At 37.7% G+C, this 15,529-nt stretch overlaps 1 protein-coding gene across 9 annotated transcripts in view; it reads right to left on the minus strand.

Moving 5' to 3' along the window:
- The window catches only part of ARID1B (AT-rich interaction domain 1B), a 434,847-nt gene that overhangs the window by 97,133 nt on the left and 322,185 nt on the right, over window positions 1-15,529 (minus strand). The window lies entirely within an intron of this gene.

Below are 15,529 nucleotides of genomic sequence, written 5' to 3' on the forward strand. Positions count from 1 at the left end.
GACTAATGAACTAAACTCCTCCTCCTGAGTTTGAACGAGTTTCTAAGTGGCCAGGCATGCATAGTGGCTAACAATTTTTCGTTGGTAAATATTTATTCAATGTAGAAATAGCGACCAATTTCTAAAACAATCTTTATAATTAATCAGAGATTTAACATAAACACAGAAGACCTTAGTGAAAAAACATAAAACATACTACTATAAAATGTAGTATATATTAGCATCAAAGAAGGAAGTATTCTGCAACTTTTTTGATCTTTATTGCTAATAAAGCAACAGCACCTATTAACATCTATTTGATTTCCATTTATTTAATGTGTGCTCACAGTTGGTCTTTTCAAACTATAATGTAAGCTCCTTGAGACAGGAATCATGTCTTTTACTCCTTTAATCCCTTCAATTAGCATAACAAATATTAATAAAACTTTGTTATTTAATGGCCCTTAATCTGAGCATATGAATTAAAGGAAAAGATACTTATTATTTTTATTAATTAAAGGGAAACAATGAATCATGTGAAGGCAGGAGACAGGATTTTGAAATTTAAGAATCATCAGAGGTACTTGAGATCTCAACTCACTTTCTGGCTCAGAGGTTTAGATACATTTTGACTAAAAATATTATTGAAGAAGGCAGTTGAATTTAGCCCAATCCTCAAGGTGCTAGCTCTCAGGGCATAAAGACCCTGCTGCTTTATCTTGTAATCTCCTCCTTTGCTAAAATAAACTGAAAGACCGAAATAGACAAATATACATACCTACATGGTACATACATACATACATACATACATGCAAGCATATACGGATCTCCCTGCATCACCCTCTGATACTATGGTCTATGATCATGCTAGGTCAGGCTAACTGCTCTGACATCGCAGGACCTACTTTTCCATGGTTTTGTACATTGCTACAAGAATCACAACGGAGTAGAGAAGGTAATTGATGTATTGAACATCACCACCAATTCACTCAGTGAATTGTCACGCTGCAGAGCCTGGCGTTTTATGCTGAACAACCACCCTCTCCTCTTTCTAACCAATGGCACCTCTGTGAGGCCAGGCAGCCTGACTACAGACCAGGAAGAGCACGGTCCCCAGAGTCTCTCAGGACTGTCACTCATTACTAATTCCAATAACAGCTGTAACTGTGGCAGCCAGAGGGGCAGGAAGATGATTTTCCATTTAGATAATATGTACACATCGTTGCTAAAACAGAACTTATTAAAAAAAATCCTGAAATTGTTTTTGGGAGTTTAGGCTTCTCACTTTCAGAAAAGAATGCATGTAAAACCTGTGAATGTATTTCTGAGTGCTCCTGGGTTCAAATGCCATTCTCATTCTCGAATAAAGTGAAAACCAAGACCTGAATTTATAGACACTAAGAAGTGTGTGTGGAGAGACCACTAGGAGTAGCTCTTAAGTGACAGCCACACCTAGTGTATAAAAACCCTAGACAAACAGTCCAGCCTCTATTCAGCCATTCATTCTACTCCTAGACATTTGTAGTAAATTAGTGTGAGCACCAAATAATTAAATGTAAAATAAAAAAACAACATTCTGGATGAAAACAATTTCAAGGGTAAACACTGGTCATCAACGTGGCTGCAGACACACAAAAGTTGCTGTGTCTACTCAGGGTCATGTGCTTCCTATGAAATGCCCTAAGGCTCCCAATCTGCAGCCCATTTAGAAATGGAAAGCACTCTGCAGCCAAAGCCTGACTTTTTAAAATGTCACCGGGGAATCAGCTGCATGAAGACAGTTAAGTGCTTACATTATAGTGATTGTTTCTGTATGACGGACTGAATTCATAGACTCATGACAGCAAAGCGAACAGTAATTCTGCGTTACTACAGGACACCACTACTTACATGCCCAAGGCACTGCCCTCACATACAATGTATCAAGTAAGAATAAAAAAAGGCTGTTAAGAAACCCATCCTCATGAATTCATAAAATACTGCCACATCCAAGCAGCACTATGCTTGTCTCGTGCAATTCTAAGACAGATATCTCTTTACAGCAATGAGAACATTTATTATTAAATCCATCCTTTAAAGAAATAAACAAGAGCCTTTTCCTGGTAAAGACAGATTTGAGCAAACCGCTTTAAGTTCCCCACGTGTTTTTACCCCCATCTTTCCACCAATAGTTTCATAGTTAATAAGAAATAACTTCATCTTCCATATGCATAGGTAGAAAGAAACGCAGTCATAGTAGCTGATGAATCAGAAAATATGTCTGAGAAATATAATACAGGATTCATTTGTGTCCATGGTCCATATAAAGAAGACAATTCAGAGCCCTCTGAACCAAATGAATTAAATAAATACCCTCAAAACCATAGATTTTTATAGGACATGTGTTTCTTGTAAGTAAAACCTTTTGAACAAAATTTGGTAATTATTTTAAAAGAGAATATTGCCATGCATAGCGAACAAACGAACTTTATGGGAAGGCTTTAACATCAAAACGGAGTTTTTAAAGAAAGCCACTTCCCCCTTGTCTATGTCTATAATGATGCAAACACAATGGAAAAAGCTTTACAACTGGAAAAAACTATGCTGAGTTAGAATAAACCCCACCACTTTACAGCTATGTATTCATTCTCCAGTGACCGTATATACAATATTGTACAAAATCTTGGTGCAACAAAATAAAAGTGAAGCATCAATAAGTCACCTGAATTTCTATTGTTGCCAACTTAAAACTCTCAGAAGTCTATACCATGATTTTTTTATTAAAAGCTTTTAATTTTACACTTAAAGAAGTTACAAAATGAGTACAATGAGTTCCTATAAATCCTTTAGCCCACCTCCCCTAGTGTTCACATCTTATATAACCATAATACAAATATCTAGAAGCACTTAACATGGTACCACACTATTAGCTAAAGATCTTATTTGAATTTCACCATTGTTTTTCTTTCTTCCATTCTAGGATCTCACACTGCATTTAGTTATTTCTCCTTAGTCTCCTCCAGCCTATAAAAGACCCTCAGTCTTTCCTTATGTTTTATGAACTTGATGCTTTTGGAGAGTACTACTCATGACATTGGTATGTTTCACTGGTGCTGTTTACCTTGATAATTTAGTAAAAGTTGGGTGTCTACCAAATCTCTCCAATATAAAATTACTATTTTGTCCTTTGCAGTTGTGAGTATCTTAGGGAAGCTATCGGTGACTACGCAAATCCTGTCCCTCTCAAACTTGCACACACTAACTTTAGCATCCATTACAGGACCCTGTCTGTAATGTTTATTACAATACTGTTTGTAATGATGATCCTTTATTCCCTTCTTTCCTTCTGCATTTATTAATGGAAATCTATTGTGAGGAAGAACTAGCTCTTCTTCCCCATTTGTGTATGTATTTATAAGACGATTTATTTCTGTCCAAAAAAAAAAATCACTGTAGAGACACACTACAGGACGACTTCCAGCAAGTCACATCGTCATGTAATCCCCACTTCTTGACTGAGGGCAGAACCCATGACTTGGTTTTAACCAAAGAATATAACAAAAGTAATGAAATATCACTCCTACAATTACGTTACATGGCAAAATTAAAGGCGTTTTACAGATATAATTAAAGTCCCTAATCGGCTGGCTTTGAGATAATCAAAAGGGTGACGATGCTGTGCAGACCTGACTTTCAAAGAGGACCGAGGTTTCTCTGAGCAGACCTGTGCTTCCTGTGGCCTTAAAGAAGGAAGCTCCCATGATGTGAACGGAGCCACATGGCAAGGACAGGCAGCCTCCAGAACTTGAGGGCCTCACTTCTACAACTGCAGGAAATTAATTTTTCCAACAATCTGAACGAGATTGGAAGCAGATTCTTCCTCGATGAGCCTCCAGATAAGAAGACAGACTATCTGATCTGACACTCTGCAGCCTTAATGAGGCCCTGAAGAGAGGACCGAACTAGGCTGTGCCTGGATGCCTGGCCATGGAAACTGTGAAATAGTGTATGTGTGTTGTTTTAAACTGCCAAGTGTGTGGTAATTTGTTAAAACAACAAAAAACAAATACACTCATTGATATTTATTTTATTCCATGCGTTAAAATCCAACATTGACATTAAAATTTTGTTGCTCAAATTGTTCCAGCTTTGGCCATCAGAAGCTCCTTCAAATCCTTAGTTTTTGGAATCATAAGATACTGCAGGCTCATTTTGCAGTTTTCCTGACCCAGCCCTGTAATCAACCACTTCTCCTAGGAGTGCTGGTTCTTTTTACTGGAAGACGATGTTCACAGACTGAGGTCTGGGCACTAGGTCTGCTCATTATTTATGGGGTGTTACTGCTTCTAGGCCCTCTCATGAACAGAAGTAGGAAATATACCGATGTACACTAACCCATACATATATGCATATCTATATTTCAGTATTTGTGTGTGTTAACGGCGAGCTCATGCAAATACCTCTGATTCCAATCCAGAACTGGAGGGTATATTTTAGCCTTCCCTCTTTCCTTATTATGACTTCTTTTTACAAGGGTAAGAAACCCTGTTCTCATTATCTAAATCAATGTACTAATCTGTTCAATTCTATTATATACACAAGGTAATTTCAGAATTACTAATCTACATCACTGTGAAAAACACAGAGCCATTTGTTAGGACTTCTTGCCATTTTGCATTTCCTTCACACCTTGATTGGCTTTAACTGTTTTGATATTCAGGGGGTATGTGAAATACTTCTAGAGTTCCCTAAGTCACAGCGATACAAAAAGATACATGCCAAAGAGTCAGTCCCTCCTCAACCCTGCTGCCCTATTTCTATTTCTCCTTCTTTCCACTTTTTTTCCCAGTTGCCCTTTACAAGAAACAATCTTTTTAGGTTTTGGTTTGTCTTTGCTACATATTTTTTTCATAAATGAAAGGATACCTGTGTATTCTCTTATATTATTTTACTCCCTACTTGAAAGGTAGCATATCCTAGACAGCTTTTGGCTTTGCTTTTCCACTTAACAACATACCCTGAAAAGCACATTCTATAAATTTATAACATTTTTCATTTGAGGAATAGCTTTATGGCATTCCTTTGTGTGAATATTCCATAGTTTATTCAACCACTTGCCTATATATGGGCATTTAGGTTGTTTCCAATATCTTGTATATGTATTTCTGTATTGTTTGAGATCTACCTTTAGGGTAAATTCCTTGAAGTGGGATTGATGGGGCAAAAAAAAAATACGTAAATTTCCTTCTGCGAAGCTCTGAAACAATTTAAATTCTCACCAGTACTGTCTGAAGGGTCTGTCTCTCTGTAACCTCACTAACAAAGTATACAAAGTATGCGGTCATTTAAAACATGTTTGTCAGTCTTATATGTGAGAAACAGTATCTGAGATTTTTGAATTTGCCTTCCTGATTCTGAGTGAGTTTGATCACCTTTTCATTTTGAGAGATATAAAAATATCTTCTTTGGTTCATTGCTTGTTCAAGTCCTTCCCACATTAGTCTGGGTTTTTAGTACTTTTGCCTTGAAATTTTTAAGAATTCTTTATATATCAGGGATGTTAGCCCTTTCTCTACGGTGTAAGTTAAACTGTTTTCTCCTACTTTGTCAATTGTCTTTGGATTTTATGATGTCTTCTGTAATGGAACCTTTTTTTTTTTTTTTAAACAAGGGGCCAAATTTATCAACCTTTATTTTTATTGCCTCTGGATTTTGTGTCCTAGTTAGAAAGCTCTTCTCTGCACCAAGGTTAAAGAGGAATTCACCCCAGTTTTCTTCAAGTACATGCATGGTCTGCATGGTCTCATCTTAATCTACTGAGAGTTTATTTTTGAGTGTGATGAGATAGAGATCGAATTTTATCTTTTATGATCAGAGCTTTTAAGATCTACTCCTATAGCATGTTTTAATGTCTAGTAAGGATAGCTCCCTAACCCTTCAACCTACTTTTTCTTTCTCAGTGTTTTCTACCATATTTATTTTTTCTGTATGAATTTTATTATCATTTTGTCTATATATAAAACAGCTTGTTAATATTTTTACTGGGATTACAATGATATTATAATTTAAGGACAATGGATGACTACTGAGTTCATCCTGTTCAAGAACAGGAGACATCTTTCATTGTTCATGTATTCTTTAGTTTCTTCGAAGTACATAAAAGTTTTGTGCATTTTATGTTCAATTTATTCCTGAGCATTTAATCCTTCTTTGTTGCTATGACAAATGGGATTTTCTCAATGGTATGTCTTTTAACTGTTTATTGCTTGTGTAGAGGAAGGCTATTGCTTTTTTCATTTTATTTTTTCATCATGATAAGGGTACTCTTTAATCCCCATTTCCAATTTCCTCCATACCCCTACCAACCCACCCTGCGGTACCTATCAGTTTATTCTCTCTAGTTAAGAATTCTTGAGGGCGCCTGGGTGGCTCGGTCGGTTAAGAGGCTGCCTTCGGCTTAGGTCATGATCACAGGGTCCTGGAATCAAGCCCCATATCGGGCTCCTTGCTCGGTGGGAAGCCTGCTTCTCCCTCTGCCTCTGCGGCTCCCCCTGCTTGTGCTCTCTCTTACCATCTCTCTCTCTGTGTCAAATAAATAAATAAAATCCTTAAAAAAAAAAAAAAAAAGAATGTTTCTTGATTCTTAGTTCTCTCAGAAAAAAGAGAGACCTTTTTTTTCCCTTTGCTCATTTGTATCTTAAAGTCCACATATGAGTAAGATCATGTGGTTTTGTCTTTCTCTGATTGACTTATTTCACTCAGCATTACTCTCTAGCTCTATCCATGTTGTGCTAAATGGCAAGATTTCATTCTCTTTTTTTATGGCTGAATACTATCCCATTGTGTATCTGTATCACATCTTCTTGATCCATTCATCAGTTGATGGCCACTTGGGCTGCTTCTGTATCTTGGCTATGGTAGATAATGCTGCTGTAAACATAGGGGTACATGTATCCCTTTGAATTAGTGTTTTTGTATTTTGGGAGTAAATACCCAGTAGTATGATTCTTTGGTTGTAGGATGGCTCTATTTTTACTTTTTTGAGGAAGCTCCATACTGTTTTACAGTGACTGCACCCGTTTGCATTCCCACCAACAGTGCACGAGGGTTCCTGTTTTGCCACATCCTCACCAATACCTGTTATTTCTTGTGTTGTTGGTTTTAGCCATTTTGATAGGTATGAGATAGTATCTCATGGTAGTTTTGATTTGCATTTCCCTGATGATGAGTGATGTTGAGGATGTGTCTGTTGGTCATCTGGATGTCTTCTCTGGAGAAATGTCTGTTCATGTATTCTGCCCATTTTGGGTATTGAGTTGTATCAATGCCTTGTATACTTCGGATACTAACCCTTTATCAGATATGTCATTTGCAAATATCTTTTCCCATTCAGTAAGTTGCCTTTCAGTTTTGTTGACTGTTTCCTTTGCTGCACAGAAAGTTTTTATTTTGATGTAGTCCCAAGAGTTTACTTTTGTGTTTATTTCCTTTGCCTGAGGAGACATATCTAGAAAAATGTTGCTAACGGCTGATAGAGAGATTACGGCCTGTGTTCTCTTCAAGGATGTTTATGGTTTTGGGTCTCACATTTAAGTCTTTAATCCATTTTGAGTTTATTTTTGTGGATGGTGTAAGAAAGTAGTCCAGTTTCATTCTTTCACATGTAGCTGTCAAGTTTTCCCAACACCATTTGCTGCAAATGTTTTTTCCCATTGTATATTCATTTCTCCTTTGTCAATGACTAATCGACCATATACTTGTGGGTCTATTTCTGGGTTTTCTATCCTGTTTCATTGATCTATGTATCTATTTTTATGCCAATACCATACTGTCTTAATTACTACTGCTTTGTAATATAACTTGAAATTTAGAATTGTGATACCTCCAGTTTTGTTTTTCTTTTTCAAGATTGCTTTGGCTACTCAAGGTCTTTTGTGGTTCCATACAAATTTTAGGATTGTTTGTTCTAGTTTTGTGAAAACTGTGGTTGGTATTTTGATAGGGATTGCATTAAATCTGTAGATTATTTTGGATAGTATAGATATTTTAACAATATTTGTTCTTCCAACCCATGAGCATGGAACGTCTTTCCATTTCTTTGTGTTGTCTTGAATTTCCCTCATCAGTGTTTTATAGTTTTTAGAGTACAGGTCTTTCACCACTTTGGTTAAGTTTATTCCTCGATATTTTATTGCTTTCAGTGCAACTGTAAATGGGATTGTTTCCTTAGTGCAACTGTAAGTGGGACTGTTTCCTTAGTTTCACTTTTTGCTGCTTCGTTATTAATGTATAGGAACGTAACAGATTTCTGTACATTGATTTTGTATCCTGTGACTTCACTTAATTCATTTATCAGTTCTAGTAGTTTTTTGGGACGTCTTCAGGGTTTTCTACATATAGTTATCATGTCATCTGCAAAGAGTGAAAGTTTTACTTCTTCCTTACAATTTTGATGCCTTTTATTTCTGTATGTTGTCTAATTGCTGTGGCTAGGACTCTAGTATTATGCTGAGTAAAAGTGGTGACAGTGGACATTGTTGTCTTATTCCTGACCCTTGAGGAAAAGCTCTCAGTTTTTCTCCACTGAATATGATGTTGGCTGTGGGTTTTTCAAATAAGGACTTTATTATGTTGAGGTATGTTCCCTCTAAATCTATCATAAGAGTTTTTATCATAAATGGATGTGGCACCTTGATGAGAGTTTTTGTCATAAACGGATGTTGCACCTTGTCACATGCTTTTTCTGTGTCTATTAAAGTGAACATATGGCTCTTATCCTTTCTTATTGTTGTGACATATCACGTTGATTGTTTTGTGAGTAGTGGACCACACTTGCATCCTGGGAATAAATCCCAGTTTGTCATGGTATATGATTTTTTAAATGTATTGTTAGGTTGGGTTGGCTAATATTTTGTTGAGGATTTCTCCATCTATATTCATGAGAGATAATGGCCTGTAGTTCTCATCTCTTGTGGTGTCTTTATCTAGTTTTGGTATCAGGGTGGTCCTTCCTCTTGTACTTTTGGAATAGTTTAAGAAGAATTGGTATTAAGGAGGATGGGTAAAGGCACCTGGGTGGCTCAGCTGGTTAGGCGACTGCCTTCGGCTCAGGTCATGATCCTGGTCCCGGGATCGAGTCCCACATCGGGCTCCCTGCTCGGCAGGGAGTCTGCTTCTCCCTCTGACCCTCTTCCCTCTCGTGCTCTCTATCTCTCATTCTCTCTCTCTCAAATAAATAAATAAAGTCTTAAAAAAAAAAAGGAAGAATGGGTAAGAATGGGTATTAAGAAGAACGGGTTCTTTAAATGTTTGGTAGAATTCGCCTGTGAAGCCACCTGGTCCTGGACTTTTATTTGTTGCAAGTTTTTGGATTACTGATTCAATTTCACTGCTGATGATTGGTCTGTTCAGATTTTCTATTTCTTCCTGCTTTAGTTTTGGTAGGTTTTGTTTCTAGGAAAATTTCCTGTTCTTCTAAGTTGTCCAATTTGTTGGCATATAGGTTTTCATAATATTGTTACAATTGTTTGTATTTCTATGGTGTTGGCTGTTATGTCTCCTCTTTCATTAGTAATTTTGATTATTTGGGTACTCTCCAAAGTAGGTTTATCAATTTTGCTGATCTTTTCAAAGAACCAGCTCCTGGTTTCATTGACCTTTTTTAGTTTCTATGGAACTTATTTCTGTTTTAATCCTTTATTATTTCCTTCATTTTGCTGGGTTTGGGTTTTGTTCGTTCTTTTTTTTCCTAGCTCCTTTAGGTGTAACATTAGGTTGTTCGAGACTTTTCTTGCTTCTTGGGGTAGGCCTGTGTTGCTATAAACTTCCTTCTTACAACCTCTTTTGCTGCATCCCAAAGATTTTGGATCATTGTGTTTTCATTTTCATTTGTATCCATGTGATTTTTTATTTCTCCTTTGATTTCTTAGTTGACCATTCATTGTTTAATAGCCTGTTATTTAATCTCAATGTATTTGTGCTCTTCCCAGATTTTTTATGGTTGATTTCTAGTTTCATAGAGCTGTGGTCAGAAAAGATACACAATACAACTTTGATTTTTTTTAATTTGTTGAGACTTGTTTTGTGGCCTAATATGTGGTCTATTCTGGAAAACATTCTGTGTGCATTTGAAAAGAATGTGTATTCGACTGTTTAAGGATAGATTGTTCTGAATATGTCTTTAAATCCAACTGGTCCAGTGTGTCATTCAAAGCCAGTTTCCTTGTTGGTTTTCTGGCTGGATAATCTGTCCATCAATGTAAGTGGGGTGTTAAAGTCCCTTACTAGTATCGCATTACTATCATTTCTTTTATGTTTGTTATTAACTGTTTTATGTATTTGGGTGCTCCCATGTTGGGTGCATAAGTGTTTACAATTTCATATCCTCTTGCTGGATATATTACTATATATCCCCTTTATTATTATATAGTGTCCTTCTTTGTCTGTTGTTACTATCTTTGTTTTGAGTTCTATTTTCTCTGATGTAAGTACCGCTATCCTGGCTTTCTTCTGGCATCCATTTGCATGATAAATGTGTCTCTATCCCCTCACTTTCAATGTACAGGTGTCTTTTGGTCTGAAATTAGTCTCTTGTAGGCAGCATACAGAGGGGTCTTGTTTTTTATTCACTGTCACCTTATGTCTTTTGATTGGAGCATTTCGTTCATTTACATTCAAAGTAATTATTGTTAGATATGTATTTATTGCCATTTCGTTACTTGTTTTGTGGTTGTTTCTACAGATTTTCTCTGATCCTTTCTTCTCCTGCTCTTTCATGGTTTGCTGGCTTTCTTTACTGATACACTTGGATTCTTTTTTCTTTTTTGCTTATCGATTACTGGTTTTCAATTGTAGTTACATTAGGTTTGTAGATAAACATCTTCTGCACACAGCAGTCTATATTATGTTGATGGTCACTTAAATTTGAACTCATCCTTTACTCCTCTTGCCCCCATGTTTTAGGTATATGGTGTCATATTACAACCTTTTATTTTATGAATCCCTCAAACGATTTTTACAGAAATACTTATTTTTACTGCTTTTGTGTTTTTCACCTTTCATACTCTCACTTATGGACTTCCTTTCCATTCAAATAGTCCCTCTTAATATTTCTTGTAGGGCTGGTTTAGTGGTCATGAAGTCTTTTAGTTTTTGTCTGAGAAACTATCCCTCCTATTCTGAATGACAGACTTGATGGATAGAGTATTCTTGACTGCAGATTTTTCCCTTTCAGCACTTTGAATATATCACGCCACTCTCTACTGGCTTGCAAAGTTTCTGCCGAAAAACCTGCTGACAGCCTTATGGGGTTTCTCTTAAATGCAACTGTCTTCCTTCCTCTTGCTGCTTTAAAAGTTTTGTGTTTATTGCTGCTTTTTGACATTTTAATTACTATGAGCCTTGGTATGGGCCTCATTGGGTTGGATTTTGGGGGGATCTCTGTGCCTCCTGGATCTGGAGCTCTGCTTCCTTCCCTAGATTAGGGAAGTTTTCAGCTATTATTTCTTCAAATGAATTTTCTGCCTCTTTATCTCTCTCTTCTTCTGAGATCACTATAATGCGGATGTTATTACACTGGATGGAGTCACTGAGTTCCCTAAGACTATTTTCAATTTGCATAATTTTCTCTCCTCTCCTTCGGTCAGTGTGGTTACTTTCCATTAGTCTGTCTTCCAGGTCATTGATTAGATCCTGTTCTTCATCTGGCCTACTATTTATTCCATCCGATGTTATTTTAAATTTCATTTATTGTATTCTTAATTTCGATTGGTTCTTTTTTATCTCTGTGTTAAGGGTCTCACTGATGTCCTCCACTTTTTTCTCCAGTCCAGTGAGTATCTTTATGAAGACTACTTTAAATTTTCTATCAGGCATATTACTTCTATCCATTTTGCTTTGGTCTCTTGCTGTGGTTTGATCCTCTTTTTCATTTGGAAGATGTTTCTCTGTCTCCCCATTTTGTCTTACTTTCTGTGTCTGTTTCTGTGTTAGGAAAGTCAGCTACTTCTCTTGTTCTTAACGATACAAGCCTTTTGAAGACGAGGTCCTCTAGTGTCCTGCAGGGTCCTGCAGTGCTATACCCCTGTTCCCCAGGGCCTGGCACTTCAGGGAGCGTCTCCTATGTGTGTTGCCTGTGCTCTGCTGTTGAGCCTTGGCCTCTTCTTCCTTTAATCCAGTTGTCTGCAGAGGCTCTCTCGGCAAATTGTAGGCAGCAGGGTGTGCAGTGGTGTGCTTGCAAAACAACGCCTGCCCCTACTGGACCTGAGGTCCCATAAAACGTGCAGGTCAGGAAATGTGGTGTTGGCAGGGTTTGCACCAGTCTTCTGGGGGGAGGGGCCCATAGCTATGGGACTCAGGGGAGCCTAACTGGGAAGGGCAGATCCATGGAAGTGCAGTGGGGCGGGGCCTGGTCTAAGTACATTAGGTAAAAAGTGTCAGCACTGGGCTGGTTACTGCAGGTGGCCACTGGTTATGCTGGGGGGCCAGGAAGAGAAATGGTGCCTGCCTGCTTCTTTGTTCCTGGAAAGGTCTCCCTGTGCTCCCTGTCTCTCTGGGCAGCACTCAGTGATAAGCAAATCACTCTGCTCCCATCCATCCCCAGTGCTTTTCAAATTGCTGGTTATATGCTGTACTATATCTTCATGGGCTGTTTGTCCTGCTGTTTCCTTAAGGGTGGGGACTCCACTTCCTAAAGCCCTCCAGGATCTCCCAGAGCTGAGCCAGCTGACTTAAAATTCCAGGCTTTAAGTCCAACTGGTTTTCAGAACTCACAGAATTTAGCCCCTCTCTTTTTCAAAGGCAAATATTATGGAGGTACATCCTCCCTGTTTGTGGGCTCCCCTGTGCGCAAGTCTGTATTCTGCCCTTCTCCACACCACAAGACGCCATCCCCATTGGGGAGGGCCATGGTCCCAGACCCTGTCTTCACTCTTCTACCTTCTTCAGTGTGGCCTCTTCCCTGCCTTCAGTTGTGGAGTCCGTCCTGCCAATCTTCGGGTTGCTTCCTGGGTTATTTATGCCAATATGGGTGGTATCTAGTTGTATCCCTGGGACAAGGCGAGCTTAGGGTCCTCCTACTCTGCCATCTTCCTAGCCAATTTTTTTTTTTAATTGAAGTATAGTTGACACATAATGCTATAGGCTATTGCTTCTTGTATGTTAATTTTATATCCGGCTACAACACTGAATTCTTCTACAGTTTAATTTATCATTGATTCTCTGGGGTTTTCCAGGTTTACTATGACATCATCTGTAGACAATTTTATTTCTTCTACATCCAGTTTTATGCCTGGGAGTTCTCTTGTCTAACTGTGCTGGCCAACACCTCCAGAATATTGTTGAGTGGTAGTGGAGACAGTGCCTTGCTTGTATTTCAGTGGAAATGTTGTTAATGATTCCCCACTACATAAGATACCGGTTTTTAAACTAAGGCATACATACTTTACCATGATGCGGAAGTACCCCCCAATTTCTATTTCACTGAGTGTTCTTATCATGATTGGGTATTGAATTTTTTTAAAGGAGATATTTTTTGGCCAATTTATTTCCACTGTATATAATATTAATGCAGTTGTTAATAATGAACCAACCCTGCATTGCTGGAATAAATTTCACTTAGTCTTGTTGCATTATTTTCTTAATGTACTGTTGAATTTTGTTTGCTAATACTTTCCTTGGAATTTTTACACTAGGATAGATTTTGAGGGAAATTTTTCCAATTAAAAAGAGCTTTTAAGAACTGGATCAAGATAATCATCAAAGTAAACATTTTTAGTAACAAAACATTGGGATTTTAGTATGTAACAGAATTGGGAGAAAAGAGGCTAGTATGTGTGTGTCTTATAAATCAGCACATATCCAGCAATGCATAACTTACAGTGTTTAGACTGAGACATGAATATATTATAGCTTGGTGCAGTTCACAGAGTAAGATGGTGAGACAGTCAGTACTTACAAGTGCTAAGTTCTTATAGGTGACAGAGTCCTAGCACTCACCTAAATTCTTACTTTACCTGTTTACTGTTTGTCTCATCTCACTAAAATTCAAGTTCCAAGTACACAGAGAATTGTCTGTTTTGTTCCCCACTATGTCTGGTGAACCAGACATATTGTAAGCATTCAATAAATATTTGTTGAATAAATACAGGTGTGACAGATTACCCCAAGCCTAGACTAATAGTTAAACCTTTAGTTATCAGTAATCACGTAGTTTTATTATTGTAGATCAGGGATAAGCAAACTTTTTCTGTAAATTGCCAGACAGTAAATATTTAAGGCTTTGCAGGCCATATGTTCTCTGTTGCAACTATTCAACTCAGCTGTTGCAGTGCAAAAGCACCATAGATAATGCATAAACAAAATAGCACAAATAAAACTTTATTTACAAGGACAGGTGGTGAGCTGGATTTGGCCCATAGGTGGCAGTTTGCTAACTCCTGTTTTAAGTGACAGTATCAATAAAAAAGAAGCATTTCAAGGCCACTTGCTCAAAAAGTCAATAAACATCAAATGGTATTTATTAACAATAACGATGACATATAAACCTGACACACTCCCCCATACTGAACATACATAAATATATGTCAGGAACAGAATTTGGTTTATGTCGTTTTAAAATCAGATCTAGTGTAGGATGCACCAGCTTCCTCAGTACTTAATGCAAGCACAGGTCTAAGATTTAAATGGTAATTGCATTTAACAGGTAAACTGTTAGCTAAGTGACGATTTTTGCAGTTTTATTTTCTCAACTTTTTTGGCCAGACAAAAATAAACAAACAGATCAGAATTACTGGTGAGATGCAATCATGTAAGTTATACTCTATCACTGCTGTGTTGGGGGAGCAGAGAATAAACATGAGATGAATAGCATTTCCACATTAATCCTCTATTGAGGCTAAAACTTCCTGGGTTAATACCTTTCTAAATGACTACAACATACGACTAGAGGAATTCAGTAAGAACAAAAACACTAACTCTGAACTACAACAGCCTCTGGCAAACACATCATTCATCCTTTTTCAAGTAATACTGTGCTATCTTAATATGCAATACTAATAGGCAAAGAAACACCCAGAAATTCCATTTTTCAAAAGTTGTAGTGGCCAGAGAAAAAGCAGATTTCCTCCGCTCACACTACTGCAGCCAAAATCATCATCATCATCATCATCATCATCATCATCATCATCAACAAAACTAGAAAGGTTTTAGTTCTCTAAGATATGACAGTGATGTAATTAATCAACATGGCAACAGTGGAGTTTGAATGACAGATCTTACTTGATGTCAATTTTGCCAGGAATCCATTCTCTCCTTCCAGTTTTGCCTCATTAGCTGACTTTGGGCAAAAGTGGATAAAGGGAGAACAAAATCCAGAGTGTGTGTTGGTCTTACAAGTTCTGATGTAAATAGGAGGTCCCTGTGCTGGAATGTAAGCAATGAAGTTAAAAACCACTGAGCCCTTACTACAGAGAAGGCCACGTCCTACATGAGCCCTTACTACAGAGAAGGCCACGTCCTACATGAGCCCTTACTACAGAGGAGGCCACGTCCTACATGAGCCCTTACTACAGAG

The sequence above is a fragment of the Eumetopias jubatus genome, unplaced genomic scaffold, assembly GCF_037043125.1.
Source record: "Eumetopias jubatus isolate StellerSeaLion01/CBP00866 unplaced genomic scaffold, mEumJub1_p1.0 scaffold_6, whole genome shotgun sequence".
Classification (NCBI taxonomy): Eukaryota; Metazoa; Chordata; class Mammalia; order Carnivora; family Otariidae; genus Eumetopias; species Eumetopias jubatus.